Genomic DNA, 22,351 nt, shown 5'->3' with positions numbered 1-22,351 from the left:
TTTTTACAAAAAAAAATTGTATTTCTCTCTTGAAATGTAAAAATTCTATGTCTTTTGCCCCTCTAAGGACTAAAATTAATAAATTATGCCCTGTAAAGTTTTTTATTTTATTTATCCTTGTAACTTTTACACGCTTAGGGGGTACCCCAAAATTACAGGGGGTACTTAATAAATTATGCCCTGTAAAGTTTTTATTTTATTTAAAATTTTTTTTATTATCTGGATTTTAGTTTGGATAGGAGGCCGGGGGTACTTAAAATCTTAGAGATCTCTGCTAGTTCTAGAGTTATTTTAGATTTGTGATCCTTATTTTAGGTTAGGTATCCTCTTTTATTCTAGAAATCTCAGAGGAGGTGGTTGAAGGAAAGTGATGTTAATACTGATTTTTTCCCATGGTTGTATTACGGGTAGAAATAAGAGAAATGTCATTTTGGCCATTTGAATTTGTGAGGGTTGGATTATGAACCTATCTCTCCTTTCTCAAACTTATCATCTGAACCAGTATGTCTTTCTTAAAGGGAGACTCTTGGTTGATGGGGTTATGGTCGTTAATGAGTTAGTGAACCTTACTAAGATATCTAAGAAGACTCTATAATCTTTAAGGTATATTTTGAAAAGTATTATGACTCTGTGAGTTGAAGATTCTTGGGTTATATGCTTTATAGATTTGATTTTGATCAAAAGTAGTAATTTGATTTTTTTTCTTGTGTCTTTTCAACTAATCTGGTTGTTTTAGTTAATGGGAGTCTGACTCATAAGAGTATTAAGAGATGTTTAAGCAAATAGACCCTTTAGATCTTTTCGTTTTCTTACTTGTGTTTGAAGGACTAAGTGGGAGGTTTAATAGAGATTTAAAGTTGAAGCTCTTTTCAGGGTTCAAAGTTGGGTCTTCTAATTAGTTAGTGTCTCATCTTTAATATGCAGATGATATCTTAATCGTGGATGAAATGTCTATGGAGAAACTTTGGATTATCAAAGTTGTTCTTTTGGATTTTGAGTTAGCCTCATGTCTCTAGGTTAATTTTTCAAAGAGCGGCCTTATTGGTGTTAATAGGGACCCCATCTTTTGGATGTAGAGGGTGAGTTTCTCCATTATAAATTGGATAATCTGGCCTTAAATCATCTTTGTCTTCAAGTAGATGCTAGTCCATGTTCCAAATCTTGATAACCTTTTATATATGAGATTAGCTACATGGCGTCACAAATATGTTAGCTTGGGAGTAAATTTGTTTTGATTTTGTGAAATTTTTTCAGATATATCTCAATGATATTCGTAGGTCAAGAAGATTTAATCTGGAACTATAGAATCAAATCTTCAATAGAATTAAAGTTTCTAAAATTGGATGATTGGACAATTTAGGAAACCTGAAGATTCGTTCCAAGATTCAAAAAGATTTCTCTTCAGACTTGTTGCACTTCTCAACGTGTGTATCAAGTAATAACTAGGCAAAGGTTTCGAAGTCCATGGACTACTGAAGACTATTTAAAGATAATCATAACCTAATGTATTTAGAACATTCACAATTGTAAAAATTAGGGGAAGTCTTGGATCTAAAGTTTTAATAGTTTCTTGTGTGTAAGTCATCCACGTATCTTTTGATACAGTGTGGTAGACTATTTGTTTCTTGACTATTTGACAAGGTGGTGTTCTCACTCTTAATGCTTTTAAGCATATGGTTAAGTATTGTTCTTTATTGGAGCTTTTAAGTAAGATCAAGTATTGTTCTTAGTTGAAGTTGTGAATTATATTTTACTGGAAGTGTGATATTCTTTTATGACGAGTTTGTGATTTGTTTTGTCACCAGGTTGTGACTTGTTTTGTAATAGTAACTGAGATTGGGACTGTTTATTTTTTATCACTGCGGTGATTGGAAGTGAGATGTAAATTTCTCATATCTAGATGTCAATTTCTAGGTAGAAGTAGCACCGGGTAGTGATTAGGAGATAAGTTGTAAAATGGGAATGTTTAGGCTTTGAACTAATATTGCTAATAATGAATTTTCTTCCTAGCTTGATAGTCCCTAAAGTAGGTGAAGTTGCACTAAACTGGGTTAACATTTCTTTGTGTTATTTACCGTTGTGCATTCTTTTCTATTTGGTAAATATGTGTTCTCTCAACAGATGATGTCAAGACATCTGTCCTGACATTATGGTTTGGTTGAGACATTGGTCTTAACTTGTGATTTGTGCTGGTTTCCATTATGTGATTTATATGTTTGCAAAAATTACAAGAGGATGCTATTATTCTGTATCAGGAGAAGATGCCATAACAGCTGTCTTGATATAATGTTTGGATGTTGGAACATCCGTATTAACATGTGTTGATCACGTACCATAGAATTTCAATTAGTATCAGAGCAGGCGCCCAGATCTGTTTATTGAGTAAGCTTCAAGGAGATGATTTTTTGGTACTGTATGTCTCTAAAAAGCTAGAATGGTAGCATTCTGGAAATTATTTAGACAACTGAATCTTGAAGGTTGTCAAGATTGTATATCTGAAGGTGTAGTCAATGGATCTGATGAGCACTGTTCAGACAGATAATCACAAGTGTTGTGATCAAAGATACTTGGAGAGATTCTGAAGTCCACTCATAAAGGTACATCCAAGTGAATTGGGAGAAAAGAGCATGACTTTTCGTCTCCAACTCTGCAAGAGGTTGTAACCTAATCTCTTATGAAAGGTTAGTTTTAATGCTTTTATGCATTCTTATCAAGCTCTGGGCAAATAGAAGATCAAAGACACATGTCAAGAACATCTTTCATAACATCATCAAGATCCTTGATGATTAAGTAAAGTTGGATCTAAAGCATGTGAAGGCTTTGGACTTTCTTTGGCGGAATGCCCTACCTTCCTCAAGAGTCAACTGAATGGGCCTTCTATCTCCAGATCTGTTCAGGACTATGATCCAGATTTTGTACCTGTCTAGACATGAAAGTAAGGTTCTTTTGTAAACTCCTGCAATGAAGAAATAACCCATGACGAGCTAGCTGATTCCTGCAAAGATTTGTGAAGAAATATGCCATCTGGGACAAAAACAAAAGGTAAGTGTCTCTCAGCTGTAGTCTTATGAGAATGGTGAACAATTGGTTCCGGTATGTTGAGAGATTCTTCAAGATTAGAAGATGACTGGAAAGCTGAAAGGGATATGGTTTGATTTTCAAGGCTTTAACAAGCAAAGAAGATCTTAAGTAAAAAAATGCTTTCATTCAAAGGCAGAGCTGAGTCAATGATGTCAAACAACATGTCTCAACATCATACCAGACATCAGAATCCTCAAGCTAATGACAAGGGCTTGAACTAAAATTGTTACTTTTGTAGGAAAAGATGAGCATGTTAGGCCACCTTATCCTCAACATGTATGTTTATCCCAAAGGTTGACCGAGCAAAGGATAAAACTCAATGAAGGTGTTTCCATGAGAGTTTTTTTTTCTACAAAAGAAGACTGGTATATCTTCTTCTTTGACTCTGGCTATTCCAGACACATGTTGAGAAACTGGTAGGAACAAGATTTTCTAGTCTTAATAAGGTTTTCATTCTTTCAAAAGAACTAATGACTAGTGTGATATTCATATGCCAACTGTGTGACCAAAGTATGAAGACAAGTTTCATTAAAGAAAACTTTATGGTCACTAATAAGATGAAGACTGATGAGGGAGCTAAGTCCAAAATAGTTTTTATCTGTGTGGTTCCTCAAGAATCCACTAGCTCATCTACATGTTTCATTATCAAAAGCAAGATGAAGCATAAATGTCATACCAAAAGTGGTAACATCAGTTTGTTGACAAAGTTCTAAAACTTCTGTCATGGGATCAATGAGGTCAATACAAGATGGAAGACTTGCCTTTAAGAGTGTTGATAATTTAATTAAAGAATCTCCTTATTGATCCATAACAAAAAAAAAATCAAAGATCTTCATCATCTCCTTCAAGATACCAGAAGGATGTACTATTCTGATAGCAGAATTTTTAAATACTCCAAAACCTAAGTCAATGGTTCAATGATGGAGAAAAGGGCCTGATGTCCAATCAGATGTTGGAACATCTTCTAAGAAGATTGACAATCCAAAAGTGAGATAGATTCTAAAGAGCCAGCAACCACTGAATCAGATAACTTCCAAGTCAATCATGTTTCCTCCAAAAGCTCAGCTAATTTATACAAGAGAATTCATCATTTGGAGTTTGTATCACCTAGTGTTTTAAGATGAAATATCTAATTATGGTGAATTAATGAGTACAATATTTGGCCAAGTCTGATAATATGTTTCTTAGTTAGAAAAATTTATGTCCCTTGTATCAGCAATGAGCTAATCCTATTTTTCAACAAGGGCTAAGTAGTATGCTAAGGGAGGATATTACTCTCAGTTATTTTAGATAATAGAGAAATACAATGTCCAAGAGGATGTCTTCACATTGTACTATGAAAAAATGGTTCAAATCCAAATATTCATGGATGTCAGTATGCTTAGCTGATTAAAGAGCATTTTACTGATCATCTTCTACTCAAGGGCCTTAGTGCAGGCTATAAGGGTAATCTGAGAATTTTGTACTACAGAAGAAATATAGCAATAATTGTCTGAAAAGTTTGTCAACAACATTTCTTCCTTCCTCACCTAATGATGTGTACAAATTCAAAGAAACATGTTCCAATGACATAGAGAATGTCATTTCAAATATTGGAACATTTGTTTTCATTAGTCAATGCTTGAAAAGACGAAAAGGAGAGCAGAAGAGTATCTCTCTCCTATGATAAGTGGTGCACTGTTTCAAAGACGATTTAATTTATTTCAAGCACACTCTCTTTGATCGAGTTATCGTTACAAGAAATGAATCGTTACAACTAAGGTAACTCTTTTTTGCATTTAAATACCTTACCGGTTGTTCCTTCTCTCAAGCTGTATTACAAACATGAGAAAATCAAACAAAAATATTGAGGATAAGAAGGATATCCTGCTGAAAGCCAAGAAGGATGAGATTATTGATTCAAAGAAGATTGTCTCCTATGTTGGCACATCTAATGAAGCATCAGTAACGAGGAAGATATATGTATCAAAGTTGAAGTCATTCAAGAAAAATCATGTTCAAGACTCTGACTCAGATACTGATGAATATTGGGTCATCTACAGGGACTCAGGTGGAAGAATTGGGTAGTTTTGTTTGTTGTGTTCTGTCAAAATAAAAATAAAATACAAAAAATTTAGTTAATGTCCTTGTACACTCACTGTATTTTTGTCAATTTTTGGCTAAAAGGGGGAGTATATGAGTAGTAGTAGTTTTTTCTATAGGAGTAGTAGTAGTAGTAGTTTTTTTAGTAAAGAGTGTTGCATGTCGCATGTATTGACAGGTTAATTAGAAGGGTCTAATTTTAGTTGCTTACTGTATGCAACTATTTAAGGGGAGCTAGTGGTGATTGCTTCTGCTATTATTGGTGTTGTTGTTTTGCTTCTGCTGTTGTGTACATGATGTTCTACCAGATGTTCTAACATCATAAATGTTGAGGTCTATGAAGATCCTTGGCTATTGTGCTCTAAGTTATGTCTGTTGCTTCTGTTGGATGTTCTTCTAATTAGGTGAACTTGGATAGTTCAAGTATGAGTTTAGGTTGGTTTCCTTGTGCTTCGGGAAAAGTTTCTTCTTTCTACCAAGAAGGAGAACTATCTCTCTATGACAAGAGTTGGTTCTGTAAGACACAGGGAGTATTCTTGGATAAATCTGAAACGACATGTAATCCCTGATATATGGTTTTGTCTGATTGTAAAGGTATTGAGTTGTGTTAATGGTGATGTAATTATATGATTCCAAAAATTTACAATGTTTGCATGTTTACACGAAACTTATTTTGTTTCTATTGTGGTCTTATTCCTATCTCCAAAATTAATTGTGATTTGGTTGTTTTAGCCAAAATTTGCCAAAGGGGGGAGATTGTTAGTACCATGGTTTTAGGGTTGGCAACAATTTTGCCAAAACATGGTTCTTGAGAGATGTTAAGCAAGATGTCGTAACATCTTGATTATACTGATACAACAGAGTTTATATTGAAGACATATATTCTAACAGATGTCAGGACATTCTGTACCAGAACATTAATACAGGTTATTTTAAATTTTGACGGATTTGTTTTGATATTGTGATATTTCTTTTAGATATATCTCAATAATATTCGCAAGTCAAGAAGATTTAATTTGGAACTATGGAATCAAATCTCCAATAGAATTAAAGATTCTAAAATTGGATGATTTGACAATTTAGGAAACTTGAAGATTTGTTTGAAGATTAAAAAAGATTTCTCTGCAGACTTGTTGCAATTCTCAACATGTGTATCAAGTAGTAATTGGGCAAAGGTTTCGAAGCCCATGGACTACGGAACACTATTTAAAGAGAACCATAACCTAATGTATTTAGAAATTTCACAATTGTAAAAAATAGGGGAAGTATTGGATATGAAGTTTTGAGTGTTTCTTGTGTGTGTAAGTCACCCACGTATCTTTTGATACAGTGTGGTAGACTGTTTGTTTCTTGAATGTTTGTCAAAGTGGTGTTCTCATTCTTAAATATTTTAAGCAATGAGTTGAGTTTTGTTCTTGTTTGGAGCTTTTAAGCAAGATCAAGTATTGTTCTTAGTTGAAGCTGTGAAGCAAGACTAAGTATATTTTACTAGAAGTGTGATATTCATTTATCACGAGTTTGTGATTTGTTTTATCACTAGGTTGTGACTTGTTTTGTAACAGTAATTGGGATTGAGACTATTTATTTTCTTATCACTGCAGTGATTGGAAGTGATATGTTGATTTCTTATATCTAGATGTCGATTTCTAGGTAGAAGCAACATTAGCAAATAAGTTGTAAACTGGAACTATTTAGGCTTTGAACTATTACTGCTAATAGTGGATTTCTTTCTTGGATTGGTAGCCTCTAGAGTAGGTGATGTTGCATTGAACAGGGTTAACAATTATTTATGTTATTTACCATTCTGCATTCTTTTCTGTTTGGTAAATATGTATTCTGTCAGCAAATGATGTCAAGACATTTTTCCTGACATTATGGTTTGGTTGAGACATTGGTCTTAACTTGTGATTTGTGCTAGTATCCATTCTGTGATTTATCTGTCTGCAAAAAATATAGGTGGATGCTATTATTCTGTTTCAAGAGCATATACCACAACATCTGTCTTGATATCATGTTCTAATGTTGGAAGATCAATATTAACATGTGTTGATCCTGTACCAGAGAATTTTGAGAATCAATAAAAGAGTAGGGGATGACCTTGGTACTTCCTTTTGAGGTGATGGTTGGGTAGGACAAATCTCTATTAGAGAGGAGTTTCATATGATTTATCTTATCAACCTTAATTAAACTAGGTCAATAGAATAAGTGGGGTGATCGATGAGGGCCAATTGAAGCGGGGGATTTTAGTGCAGGAGACCTTTCTTTATCTCAAATCATGATTTAGTGGATAGTTTTATCCTTACTCTAAATGGGCCATTCTTTTTCTGATAGTAATTTTGTACAGTCACAAGCATAAAAGAATGAGGATCTACGTGGTTGCTTAAGCTAATAGCTTCCTCGTTGAGAAAAAGCTTTATTTCTATCTCTCCTTCTCTCTCTCTTTCTCTTCGGCCTCTCTCTCTCTCTCTCTCTCTCTCATCTCTCTCTCATCTCTCTCTCTCTCTCTCTCTCTCTCTCTCTCTCTCTCTCTCTCTCTCTCTCTCTCTCTCTCTCTCTCTCTCTCTCTCTCTCTCTCTCTCTCTCATCAAGAAGGACTTGGTTATGCCTTCTATTTGGGTTAGTAGAGCTCCGTTAGAGTTGATTGCCTTCTCTTAATAACTTCTTCTTGACAAGTTTTCTTCTAGAGTTAATCTGGCTAAGCATGGTGTTTTCTTAGATAATGTAGCAGTGTCTTGTAGTCTTTTTGGAGATGTTTGTGAGTCAGGTTCTCATTTATTTTGCACTTGTCACTTAGTTTTGACTCTTTGGTATAGGATTTTTTAGGTGGTTGAGATATATTGTGTTGTTATCAATGAAGATATTGTGTCTCTCTTGAGTCTTTTGGTATTTTTGGCATGTCAACTAAGGTTATAAGTTTTTTTGTTGGTCGGCCAAGTTGTGGTGTGAGCTATCTGAAAGTCCTATAATCATTTGATTTTTTAAGTAAAGCAATTAATGTGGAGGACTTAGAGGTCATGATCATCACTTTCCCATGAAAATGGTATTTAAGAAAGTTTTTGAATTACTCTTGTCTGTTCATTTCTTGGTTGGAGAACTCACCTTCATTATGAGGTAATAACAAATTTGAGTGTCCTTGACCGTTTTGGGCTTGAGTTTTCTTCCTATTTTGTAGAAATTTCTGCTATATTTATTTTTGATCCTTGATGCAGATATCTAACTATAATATTCTTTGTGATTATTTTTTTTCTTTATTTGGCTACTTTGTGTTATGGGATATTGTTATCTTGGTGATTTTATCCTTTTCAGGAGCATTTCTGTTATTTGTGGTGTAATTATTGTTTAATCCTCTCTAATACTTTTTGCGCGGGTTTGGATTCATGGGCGGTTTTTTCCTCCTTATCCGTTATAATTCTTTTTTCTTTTATTTAAAAAAATAGTTATTTATAAATATTAATAAATTGTTTACATTAAATATATAAATATTAATGACTACTTTCTTCGGCCATTATTACCATTATTATAAGTAAGGATTCTCTTTTTAGATTTATTAAATAAAAATAAATGTATTTGATCTACATAAAAGACCAGATAAATTCATTATTCAACGAACCTAAAAAAAATATTTGTTTACAATAATGAACAGAGGGAATACTACTTTAAGGAATTAAACCTCTAACCAATTGAGTTATCCCACAAAAGCCGATTCTTCTTTATATATACATATGTTTGAAGTCATAGTCTTTTGACATGGATATTTATGTTTTGGATAAATAGTAGAACCACATATTTCCTTCATGCTAGCGATTAGATCCTATCCTTTGTTTATACAAATTAATAAATAAAAAGCTTTCATATATTTCAAGATTTTCCCTGCAGAGTACCCCTGTCTTTAGGCCATCTCCACTTGCAAATTAAATTATGTATCAATCAACTGTGACCACATCAATTAATTTATGAAAGACAAAATTAGTAGAATATTAATATTCAATAGCGTTAATGTGGTTGTTTGTCGAGTCGTATAACCAACTTAGAATGGTGTTATAACAGTTATGAGGTGTAATCTTATCTTTATTAATGTCAAAATTTAAAATATCTCAAATGGTGTTTCTAATTTCTATGTCCACAAGAACAAAAAGGTAAAATTTAAGTCAACTTTTTGACAAAATGTGTAATTTCAGATGATGAAGCCGTCAGAAAAAGAAAAATTTCGACGAACAACACAAGATCAAGGCCAGTAAATTAAAAGTTGAATGCATGAAGGCTTTGGCGAAGCGTATAATTGCTACCAACATGAACTATGTTCCGTTAAAAAATATAGTTAGACCTAATTTAACTCTACAAAATCAGTTGGTAGGGTGAATATTGCCTCTACTTATAAGCCCATATTTAAATTATTTATTGTTCGATGTAGAACTTTTAATAAGTTCAACAATTATAAGCCAACGACATAAAAGAGCTCAATCGTTTGTGAGCTTTAAACTTTGGATCATGCTAACGAGTACATCTGGAGCACTGATTAAACATTGGGCTTTAAACTTTAGGTCATGCTAAAGAGTACATCCGGGACATGGGTTAAACATTCAAAATAATAAACATTTTTAATTCAATGTATTGAATACACAATTTTTTTTTTTAAAATTAAATATTTATGTTTTTAATAAATTGAATATATATATTTTAAAAAAAATATTTTTTTAATCTATTAAATAATTTCAACTTACTTTTTTAATTTCTAATTAGTATTTGAGATACTCGTTAACATTTTCCTCAAACTTTTCATAAATAATAGTAAAATATTCTCAAAAATAATGATTTCAAAATAGATTTGGAGGACATGTTGGCTTTGAAGTAAACCGACAATTGGCGTTTTTAATATAACAATGTAAGTTCTAATAAACTCTTCTGAACAACCCTAAAAATATGAACATGACTGGCATGTGCCTCCTAAAATTGCCTAATTTAGTTTAATTTATGTTTTAAATTTCTTGATATCTCTATACATCCATCTTGATGTGATATGTGGGTACGTATTGCTTAATTGCTTATCACGAACTTTATGTTGAAGATGTTGACATCCCGTTTGCAAGGGAATCAATTCGGGTTGTTGGAAAGATAGCATTGTAGCAGTATGATGTCAATTCTATTATTGATCGACTTCTCAAATTTTTGGATAAGTAAAAGGACTATGTTACAACTGAAGGTTTGTTATCGATGATGACAGATACTCTTGATGTAGTTCCAAAGCAAACGTTAATTATCGTCTCGGTAAGAATTTGATTGTGTTTCAAACATCGTTCAATAGTTATTATTACTAAGTTTAGTTTATCAAATGATTAATTGTTTTGGTTGTTTTGTGAATACATGTAAGGTAAGATAATAAAAACTGTTGTGAAAAAAATGATGTAGGAATCACCAAGTATAATAGAGAACACAATGGTAAGTAAGAAAAACAATAAGGATTGGTTATAACTATTATTCTTTATTTTTTTCTTTATTCAAAATTGCAAGTCTTACAAGAATAATAAATAACTCTCTCACCCTAAATTAGGATTTGCAGTATGCAATGATAAAAGACTAGTATGCTATTTATAATAAACCTAACATACTAAACTAACATACTAAACCTAACATACTAAACTAATGGGTTTTTCCACAAATACCCATTACAAACTAACTTAGGGTACAAGCTAACTTAAAAAATTGGACATAACAAACATGCCCAATTCGAAAGACTAACAACTTTAGCATTTCGACACTCACATACTAGAACATACTTCGACTACATTATATAGGTCTTCGACACCTGCATGTGAACATACTTTGATGGCATGCATAAATACTATCGAATCCGAAGCTACTCTTCGACCCATTAGAGTTCGATCCAATATCTCACAAATCTCCACCTTGGAACAAACTCTAATATCAAAGAAAAAACTAGATTTCGTCATGCAACTTTATCAACTGTATACAATGAAAAAATTTGCAATTGGACAATGTCTTGGTGATCATATCAGCAGCATTATGATCTGTCGAAACCTTCAGCATTTGGACTTCTCCACGCTCGATTACTCTTCTGACGAAATGAAACCTCACATCGATGTGCTTCGTTCGCTCATGATATGTTGAGTTCTTCGACAGATGTATAACACTTTGACTATCACACTTAACAGTGATACCTCGACCTTGAAGTTTCAGCTCCTTAGCAAAACCTTCAAGCCACAATGATTCTTTCACAGCTTCAATGAGGGAAATATATTCCGCCTCAGTGGTTGATAAAGCAACAGCCTTCTGAAGTGTTGCTTTTCAAATAATTGTTGTGCCAAACATAGTGAAAACATATTCAGAAATTGATTTTCTGGAATCCATACAACCTGCAAAATCAGAGTCGACATATCTTATGATTACTGCTTTACTATCTTCACCCAAGGTTTCACCATAAATTAGGACTCTATTTTGAGACCCATTTATGTACCTTAGAATCCACTTCAATGATTGCTAGTGAGCCTTTCTAGGATTCACCATGTACCTGCTTATAAGACTTACTACATATGCTATGTCGGGTCTAGTACAGACCATATCATACATCAAAGAGACTATTAGATTAGCATATGGAATTCTATTTATATAAGCTTGAATTGAGGGTTTGTCGGAGTCACAACAGGCTTTGAATTTGACATACCAAAATTTTCGAGAATCTTTTGTAGGTATGCCTCTTGAGATAGGCATAACTTCGACTGCTTTCTATCTCTTCGAATGTCAATCCAAAGAATCCTGGATGCAGCTCCCAGATCCTTCATATCGAACTCCTTATTGAGTACAACCTTCACCCTCATTACATCTTCAACATTGTTGCTTTCTATGAGAATATCATCCACATAAAGCAACAAAATAACAAATGAATTACCAAGTCGAAATCGAAAGTAAACACAGTGGTGGAACTGGCTTCTAACGAAACTTATGCGTGCCATGAACTTGTAAAATCTCGTATTCCACTGTCGAGGTGATTGTTTCAGCCCATATAAAGATCTCTTTAATTTGCACACATAATCTTCCTTCCCCTTTTCAACATATCCTTTAGGTTGCCTCATTAGAATTGTTTCATTTAGATTACCATACAAGAACGCAGCCTTCACATCCATTTGTTCCAGTTCAAGATCGAACTGTGCCACCATGGAAAGCAACATTCGAATGGACCTATGCTTCACAACAGGAGAAAACACATCATTGAAGTCGACACCTTCTTTCTGAGTGAAACCCCTTTGCAATCAACCTTGCCTTGTATCTTTTCGACACCACTCCTCGATTCCTTCCTTGACTTTGAAAATCCATTTACAACTGACTAACCTTGCTCCAACAGGTTTCTTGATTAGTTCCCAAGTATGATTATCACGAATAGATTTTATCTCATTATTCATGGCCTTCAGCCATTTAGTCTTATTTTTACTCCTCATAACTTCCTTATAGTCTCTAGGTTCTTCATTTAGAACCTCACTTGCAGAGATTAAGGCATAAGCTATAAGATCTGTATACCCAAGTCTCTAAGGTGGTTTGATGAATCTTATTGACCTATCTCTTGCCAATAGGTAGTCATCGAATATTTCCTCAACTTCCTCAACATATTATTCTTCTTCTTCGACTTCATCTAGGATATACAATTCAACGTTAACATGATCCACCTCAACAAGAATCTCTATCTGTTCTAGCTCTTTGTCAAATATTATGCACTTCGACCAACATCATCAGTTTTCTTAAAAGTCATTTCAGCTTCATTGAAAACTACATCTCGACTGGTGATACTCCTCATGTGACTTAGCTCTAGGCACCATAGCCTATAAGCTTTGACTCCTTCAGGATATCCCATGAACATGCATTTCAGAGCTCTAGGTTTGACATTGTCTTGCCTAATATGAGCATAGGCTATGCAGCTAAATACTCTTAGTTTATCGAGATCTGGTGGATGTCCCGACGAAACTTCTTCAGGTGTGTTCATATCTAATGCAGTCAAAGGACATCTGTTTATCAGATATGTTGCTGTCGAAACAGCCTCAGTCTAAAACACCTTCTTTAACCCAACACTAGTCTACTTGCATCTAACTCTCTCCAAAATAGTTCGATAAAACCTTTCAGCCAAACCATTTTGCAGTGGAGTACCTGCAATAGTTATGTGCCTTGCAATACCAGAGGTAGCAAAAAAATATTGAACGCCTCATTGCATAATTCAAGGCCATAACTTTTGAAATTCTCAAAAGTTTCATCCTTAGTCTTCTGGATGAATACTCATAACTTTATGGAATAATCATCAACTATGAATAGAAAATACTTTGCTCCTGAATGTGATGGACACCTTGCAGCCCCCCTAAGGCCAGCATGGATGTAATCAAGGGATCCATGTGTTCTTTGTTTGCCTTTGTTGAACTTCACTACGCAAGATTTTCCAAGGACACAAGGTTCACAAAACTTCAGCTTTTCGAAATCATCTTGAACAATGGTTGCGTTGCCATTATCCTTACCTCTATGATCTTTCAGGCGTTTAGGGAACACCTTTCTTCTGTACCATCCTTCTTACAATGATAGCATCGAATACCAGATGCTTCGCCATTGTAATACTTCTGCTAAGTTTTACCTTTTTTCTTGTCGAACTTACCATTCTTTCGCAAAAAATTTCCCCTAATGGTCAAACCTTCACCAACTGTCGAAGGTTTATGCTCCTTCCGTTCGCTCAAGTCCTTAGAATACAAGGCTCATTGAACTTCTTCGAAGGTCAGGGACTCCCTTCCATACAAGAGAGTTTCTTTGAAGTGAGCATGTGACCTAGGCAAATCGAACAACAACAACACTTGATCTTCATCATCAATCTTCACATCAATATTTTCAAGATCAAGAATCAGCTTGTTGAACATATCCAACTGCTCAGCCAACACTTTGTCTTCAATCATCTTGAATGAATACAAAGCTTGCTTCAAGGAGAGTCGATTTACCAGCAATTTGGTCATATACAAACTTTCAAGTTTCACCCATAACCCCGATGTCGTCGTCTTATTCGATACTTGTCAAAGAACCTTATCACCAAGGCTCAACAAGATTGTGTTGTGGGCTTACTCTATCATGGCCGTCTTTTCTTTTTCCGTTAACACAACATCCATAGATGAAACTCCCTTCAATGCTTCCAAAAAACTTGTTTGACAACTAGTGCTTTCATCTTCAAGCACCAAGGACCGCAATCGTTCACTCCGGTGAACTTTTCAATCTCATACTCTGTTGAAGGCATCTTCTCCACGCTCACCGCACCAACTTGTTGTGAAAAACGATGTCGGAATCATAAAGTATAATATGGAACACAATGGGAAGCAAGAAGAACAACAAGGATTGATTATAACTGCTATTCTTTACTCTTTCTTTATTCAAGATTACAAGTGTTACAAGAATAACAAATAACCGCTCACCCTAAATTAGAATTTGCAACATGCAATGATGAGAGACTAGTATGCTATTTATAATAAACCTAACATACTAAACTAATGAGATTTTTCACAAATACCCATTACAAGCTAACTTAGGGTACAATCTAACTTAAACAATTGGACATAACAAACATGCCCAATTCGAAAGACTAACCACCATAGCATTTCGACACCCACATACTAGAACACACTTCGACTATAGTATGTAGGTCTTCAACACCAGCATGTGAACATACTTCGATGGTCTGCATAAATTCTGTTGAACCCAATGCTACTCTTCGACCCACAAGAGTTCGATCCAATATCTCACAAAAACTAAATTGAACTTTCGGTATTTAAAAATGAGAAAACTCTGTCGTGGTTAGATATCATTGAATTATTCTCATTTAGCATCAAGATCCTTGATCAGTAATATTCAATTCTAATTAGTTCTTAGTATTATTGCTCGAAGCTCTCATCGTAGCTCATGTTTGAGCCACTGATGTGAAATAATTTGTATTACCTAATAGACGATTTCTCAGCATATTAAATAATACGTCAGCATTAGGTTTCAACAGTTAAAACGAACATTGAATTTAAATTTATATTCATTATTAGAAAATTAACTTTTAGTAATCAAATTATAGATAAAAAAAGTTAAAAATTGATCACTTTAATATTTTGCGACTGATTTAATGACTATCACCTATCACCTTTCGGTTGGCATTTTCAATTAATTTTTTAGTAAAATAAAAATAAAATGTTAGGACATAAGGATCAAACCAAAAAAGTTTAAAAACTAGCGATTATCACATTTCAATTGATGTTTTAAATTTTTAGTCAAATAAATTTAAAAAGAGTATGATAAAAGGATCAAACCATGACCTTGGAAATTGTACCCTCGCAGTATCACTGGGCCACTTTATATTTTTTGTTAGTGTGTGTATATATCATTGCTCATAAATTATCTTTTTGCAACTTTCACTACTGGCCCAAACCCTAAGAATTTTAAGGAAATTTCTTTGTAAATCCCCCAACCTTCTTGATCATCCGCGGCGAAAATTTTAAAATACTCTTATATTTTGGAAATGCATTTTCGAAATCAATTTTTTTTTTGAAAAAAGATTGATTTCGGATGTGCACTTCCGAAAACACTTTATTTTTATGAAAAAAGTGTTTTCGGAGATGCATTTCCGAAAACACTTTATTTTTATGAAAAAAGTGTTTGCGGAGATGCATTTCCGAAAACACCATTTTTTTCAAAAAAAAAAAAGTGAATTCGGAGATGCACTTCCGAATTCACCCCCTTGGAATATTTCAGAAGTACACTTCCAAAATATTGTCTGATACAGAAAACTAAAATCAAGGTGAATCAATTGTATTAATAGTATAATGAATTTGTATTAATTAAAATTACATAATTACCAAAATTAGATTAAAATTAATTGATTATATAATTGCCTGATAAAATTAATTGATTAATTTCCAAGATTAGATTAAGTGTTATTTAAAAAACTGTTCTATTTAATTATATTTATCTCTGCCAATTACTAATTCTTTTCATTTTGGTACTTTAATTCTATCCATAAAACTTTAAATTAGTAAAAATAAATATTCAATCTTTTCTTTTCAAATATTAATTCTTTTCATTTTGATAAAAGTTTAAAATGTTATTATTCTCTGTTTACTTTTTAATCTTTATTTATTTTTTTAATATATATTTTATCAATGATATGTCATTAAATATTCATTAGAACAAATAAATTAATAAAAAAAATTACATACTGAATATACAACTCCCGTGAGCATTTTATATATCATTGATAAAACTTTAAAACATTATTATTTTACTAATTTAATTATTTATAACTTTAATCTTTATTAATTTATTTTTTAACTATTATTAACTATTTAAAAAGTAAATAGTTAAATTATTATTTATAAAATTGTAACTATTTAACTAAATTATTGAGATTATCTAAAAGTTATTACGTTAATTATAAAATAGCTAAATTATAAATATAAATAGTTTAATAGTTAATTACAAAATATAATTTTAACTTAAAAGTAGTAAAATTTATAAAAAAAATACAATTAAAATTTTAATTTTAACAATTAAAACTTAACTCAAGTTTATAAATAAATTAATAAAGTTTAAAAATTAAATAGGAAAATTATTAAACTAATAATAATTTAAATTTGTATTGATGAAATGTCATAAAAAAATTATTTGAAATACACAAGTGCACCACGTGAAATTTTGCAAAAAAAAATTAAATTAAAATAGTAGTAAATGATTTAGAGGAATCAAAATTTATAATTTTTTAATATACTAATAGTTGATAGATTCAAAAGAATAAAGAAACAAAGTATCAAAATGAAAAAAAATTATTAATTGATAGAAATAAAAAGAACTGAATATGACAGGTTTTGAGTCATTCTAATATAATAAATTCATTCTAATTTTATCATTATTAATTCAATGTAAAAAATTTCCATAATTATTAAAATATCTTTTTTTATTCTAAAAGGAATGTATTTATTCCATTAAATACTACCTTATCTTACCAATTAATATGTTTTTATCTCTTATTATTTAAAATAAGTTAAAAATTTATAAGATGTTTTATTTGATCGGTCCAAAATTTAAAATGGTTGCTCCCTATAACTAAGATCGATATATTTGTCATAAGAAACATTATTGTCAATTTATTAACTAATAAATAGTATAAATCTTTGAAGATCTTAATTTTAAACCACTATTTCAAAATAATTCTATACTTCAAAACTTCTGCATTTTTTCGGAAGTGTACTTCCGAAATCCCAAAAAAATGGGTGTCTTCGAAAATGCATCTCCGAAAATACCCCTATTTAATATTTTCTTAAATGCATTTTTGAATTCTGGGAAAATCTAAAAAAAAATTATTTTAGAAATGCATTTTCGAAGTAGGAGTATTTAGGGGTTTTCGCTGTAGGTCATCTCCAAGAAATTCTCAATTTTAACCCAAGTCTGGTTACAAATTCACCTATCCAATCTCAATACAATATAAGCTCCTCCCATTTCACCATTTGTCCAAGTATAAAAGTTACTTTGTAGTGTCAAGATGAGTGAGGTAATTAGCATTGGTCAATCGCAGGAATTCATCTCATGAAATTTTGTTAGGAGGATATCTTCCCAACTTTTCATGTGCAACCAACATTAAACTCATCTATCTGATAGAGTATTTAGTTATATTTTAATATTTTTAGTTTAATTAGAATTATTAATTTAAGGTTTTATATTAGTTGGTATTTTAGTTCAATTGTTATTGAATTGGGTTTCCACTAGTATTTGGGCATTTTAGTTATTGGCCCATTAGTAACATTATATATGTAGTGTCATTGACACATTACAAAGGAATCAAATGAAATCAAGTTTAATTTTATCTTTTATTTTAAGTCCCTTTTAGTGTTCTTCCCCTTTCCTAGTTTAAACCCTAGTTTAGAACCTTGGTAGGAATTGCTTCCTATCAATTGGTGCTTTCATCCATGTACTCAAATCCTCCTATGGATTATCCTTATCACACACCTTCATTTCCATACTACTCCACCATAGACACCACTCCTACCACACCATCCTTTCCATCATTTCCATGGGAACTTTTTACACCTTGTTACATTCATGGATCATCATCACCAAGTTTGTATCCAAACCATGGATATTCACCACATCCACCTAATCATAACCCCATATTTATCCTATTCATCATCTCATTATCCATACTACTACAATAATCATCATCAACCACTGCAACCAACAAAAACCTATTACACAATTAGAAAAGATTTTGAGAAGCATTTACAAGTGTCTCATCCTTGTTTTAAGAAAAGATCTCAAAAAAAGTCTCCAAACCCTTTCCAATGCACAATACCTCCGGATCTGAAAAAGTCTCACTGCTCTTTTAAGAAAACAAAACAAAAACAACATAAACTAAAGAACCTCTCACCCATCAATATCCACTCCAGAGAGCTCGCGTTCAAGTTTTCAACAGGGTCGTCTTCTTTCACCGCAACTTCCTCTATGTTTCGATCTTCATCGTTTGAAGCACTATCATCGGATTCTTCTCCATTTGGAGCACCTACCTCGGCTTCTTCAACGCTGTTTGAGGCACCACCGTCGTCCTCGACTTCTTCGATTCCGTTTGGATTTGCGTCTTCCACTATATCATTTGGAGGAACTTCATCTTCAACGACATCAAGTCAGTTTGGTGGAACAACATTTGCGACTGCAACGACAACATCCCTTTTCAACTCATATGAGACCGACGCGAAGGTATTGTTGTTTAATGATGTTTTAGCAAATAATGCATACACGGTGTTTGATAAAATACCTATATATGTTTTCAAGCTGAAATCGGTTGGCAGAGATTTTGCTTCAGCAAAACATGTTACACTCAAAGAGACACCACGTTTATGTCATCTTTCTGATGAGCTTGCGGAGAATCTTGTCTGTGCTACTTCGGAAGATATGGGTTATGTTATTTCTATTGGAGCTGAGAATGACGAGGAAAGGATTGTGGATGGACAAGGTCTTCGAATCAGAGTAGATTGTGAGGGATACTCTACTGCTAGTTCAATTGATTCTGATGCCATGTTGCAGTGTTTGCGAGAGAGTTTGGACAATGAGAAATTTGAGAAGGTAAATGTTGCCTTAAATGAATTTGAATATGATGACATGAAAATTGATAGTTTAGATAGGACTGATGAAATTAAGGTTGAGTTTATTGAGACTGATGATGTCATGCAAAGGAAGTTGGAAGCTTTTCCCAGGGCATCAGAGTCTTCCCTGCATCTCTCTCGCTACCATCTGTCTAAATTCTTGTCATCAAATACTGTGTTTGATTTGATTCCCATGTCCGGCAAGGTTGTTGCGTTAGATATGGATTTATCAATTCCGCAAGTTTTCCGTGCTCTTTATGAACAGGAAGTGTTTGTGGCTACTGTGTGGGATTCTAGCAAGCGCACATTTGTTGGAGTGCTTAGTACAATGGACATTATTCAAATACTGAAACAGCTAGGGGATCATGGATCCACTATGACTGAAGAACAATTTAAGACACATACTATAGCAGCATGTATAGAGAGAAAATTACATAAATGTGAAACTGATAGTAGTGGGAGAACACACCCTTGGAGGTTTGTTGATGATGTGCCCGATGAAAGTCTGAAAGACACTGCTTTAACATTTTTGCAAAACAAGCCTCTCACTATCACAACAATTTTCGCTCAGACTGCTGTTGTTCCATTGGGTCAACTCATGGCTGTGAAAATCACAAAATGTATTTTCTTCAAAGGAAAATCTTGGGAATTTCCACTGAACCCTGGTCCTTTTAATGCGGTAGAACATGTTCTGATAACTATATTTGCTAACTCGGGTGCTGGAAATGTTTATGTGATACATATTGTTACCGCTGTTAAAGTGTTTTATCATAAACATATCTCATTTCCTGTTTCTTTTCTTTTAGCATCTGAACATGCAGATGCACTCAAGAGCATAATTAATTATTGCATTGATGAGACCTTGATTAAACAAGGTGTGGATCAGATAACTTTGGATGAATCAGAGAAATCAAGACCAACCATCATTGAGAGAATTTGTGCAATTGTTGAGAGCTTATTTGATTATCATTATTCTGGTGCCTGGGATAGAGTATTTGAAGTTGTTTCAGCTATCTTTCACAAATTAGGAAGTAACTCTCCTTATTTCGTGAGAGGTATTCTCAAAAAAAAAAATTGGAAGATATGTAGAAGCTTTCTGATGAAGATTTTTCCTTTAGGAAACAACTTCGTGTATACCTTGGATCAACTCTTGTTGTAATGGGACCTGAAACATTGTTATCCCTTATACCATTAAATTTGGAAGCTGAAGATTTATTTGTTTCAAATATATGGCTTCTTCCAATTCTAAAACAGTATATTGTTGATGCGAGTCTAAAATATTTCACAGAGGAGATTTTTCCTATGATATTGAACGTATAAGGGAGAAAGCTCAAAAGTTTGAGAAGCCAAATCCACTAGCTGAGTGTAAGACACCGTCAATACCGACACGTCTAGCTGGATCGTGTCTGAAATCCAAACAACCCCAAGATGTTTCTGTTTTCTACTATGGTTTTATTTACATTGTTGGAGTTTTTCTATTCATTGTGTGGGATTCAGGAAAGAGTAATGCAGCCACAAAAAATTTAGCATCTTAAGTGTTATTTTACAACCTTGAGGACAAGGTTGTTTGAAGGGGTTGGCAATGATAGAGAGCATTTAGTTATATTTTAATATTTTTAGTTTAATTAGAATTATTAATTTAAGGTTTTATATTAGTTGGTATTTTAGTTCAATTGTTATTGAATTGAGTTTCCACTAGTATTTGGGCATTTTAGTTATTGGCCCATTAGTAACATTATATATGTAGTGTCATTGACACATTACAAAGGAATCAAATGAAATCAAGTTTAATTTTATCTTTTATTTTAATTCCCTTTTAGTGTTCTTCGCCTTTCCTAGTTTAAACCCTAGTTTAGAACCTTGGTAGGAATTGCTTCCTATCACTATCATACACCAATGGTCAAGGTTGTTTTGCTGCAAGAAACTAAGCTAATACCAAAATGACAAAATATTTAAAATAATATTTTATGAAAAATTATGAAAACTCTATTATTTATTAAAAACTAAAAATAATGTAGAAAATTAATAACAAAAATATATTATACTATAAATGTTTTTTTATAAAAGCTTAAACAACCCTTCTCTAGTTCTATTGCTTTTATTATAACAGATTAAAAAAGTAGGGGCGAGTTAATCATGTTGCTTAAACATGGATTAATATTAATTAATTCAAATGTATTTTCAATAAATTTCTACTTATTTTTAGAATTTTCTCTATAATGAAAATGTTAATTACATCTTTAAAAAATAATAAAATTAAATACACAACCTAATATATTTATTTTTCTGCAGCACACTTGAGCTAAACTGCTGTACGTATACGTCCCATCACCTTATAAATTTAATTGTCGACGACCCATACATGATATATTATTCTTTTCCTTCAACAATAATTGTCTTTTGATAATTTTTTAAAGACATAAAATATAAAATAAAATAAAAAATAAAATATTAATTTTACTTACTGAATAATAAAAGGGATAGTGGTGTATTTTGTTGTCTTTTGCCTTCTATTTCTCATAATCTTTATTATATATAAAATACTTTTTTTTAAAACGAAAAAATTTATTATTAATAGTATAGTCACATTATATAAAATACTAAATAGAAAATAATATTTTAAAAACTAATATTTTAAAAATTTTGTAAACTGTATTTATAATTTTATATAATGTACTATTTAAAAAATAGTGTACTCATCCACAACCATCACTTTATGTCCACTCTTGCACCCATAACATACTGCCAATTAGAGATGATTCGACCATCTCTACATAAATACTACTGCTTGTTATTCAATGTATATTGTATAATCTATACTATAATTTATTATAGCATTATAAGTTGTTGGGTATTTAAAGACTTTTTAAACCATTTTTATACTTTGTAACTCTTTTTGAACCTATTATCCTTTACCTTTATTTGCTTTAATCGCATTATAAGTTAATAGTCTGAATTGTAAAAGAAATTTAACACACCTTTCTACAGTTAGGTAGGAAGAATTTTTCTTATATTTGATAAAAATATGAAGTTTGAAGTTACTCATAGAA

The sequence above is a fragment of the Vicia villosa genome, linkage group LG7, assembly GCF_029867415.1.
Source record: "Vicia villosa cultivar HV-30 ecotype Madison, WI linkage group LG7, Vvil1.0, whole genome shotgun sequence".
In the NCBI taxonomy this organism is placed as follows: Eukaryota; Viridiplantae; Streptophyta; class Magnoliopsida; order Fabales; family Fabaceae; genus Vicia; species Vicia villosa.
The sequence above is the reverse complement of the archived record's forward strand: the minus strand, read 5'-3'. Positions refer to the sequence as shown.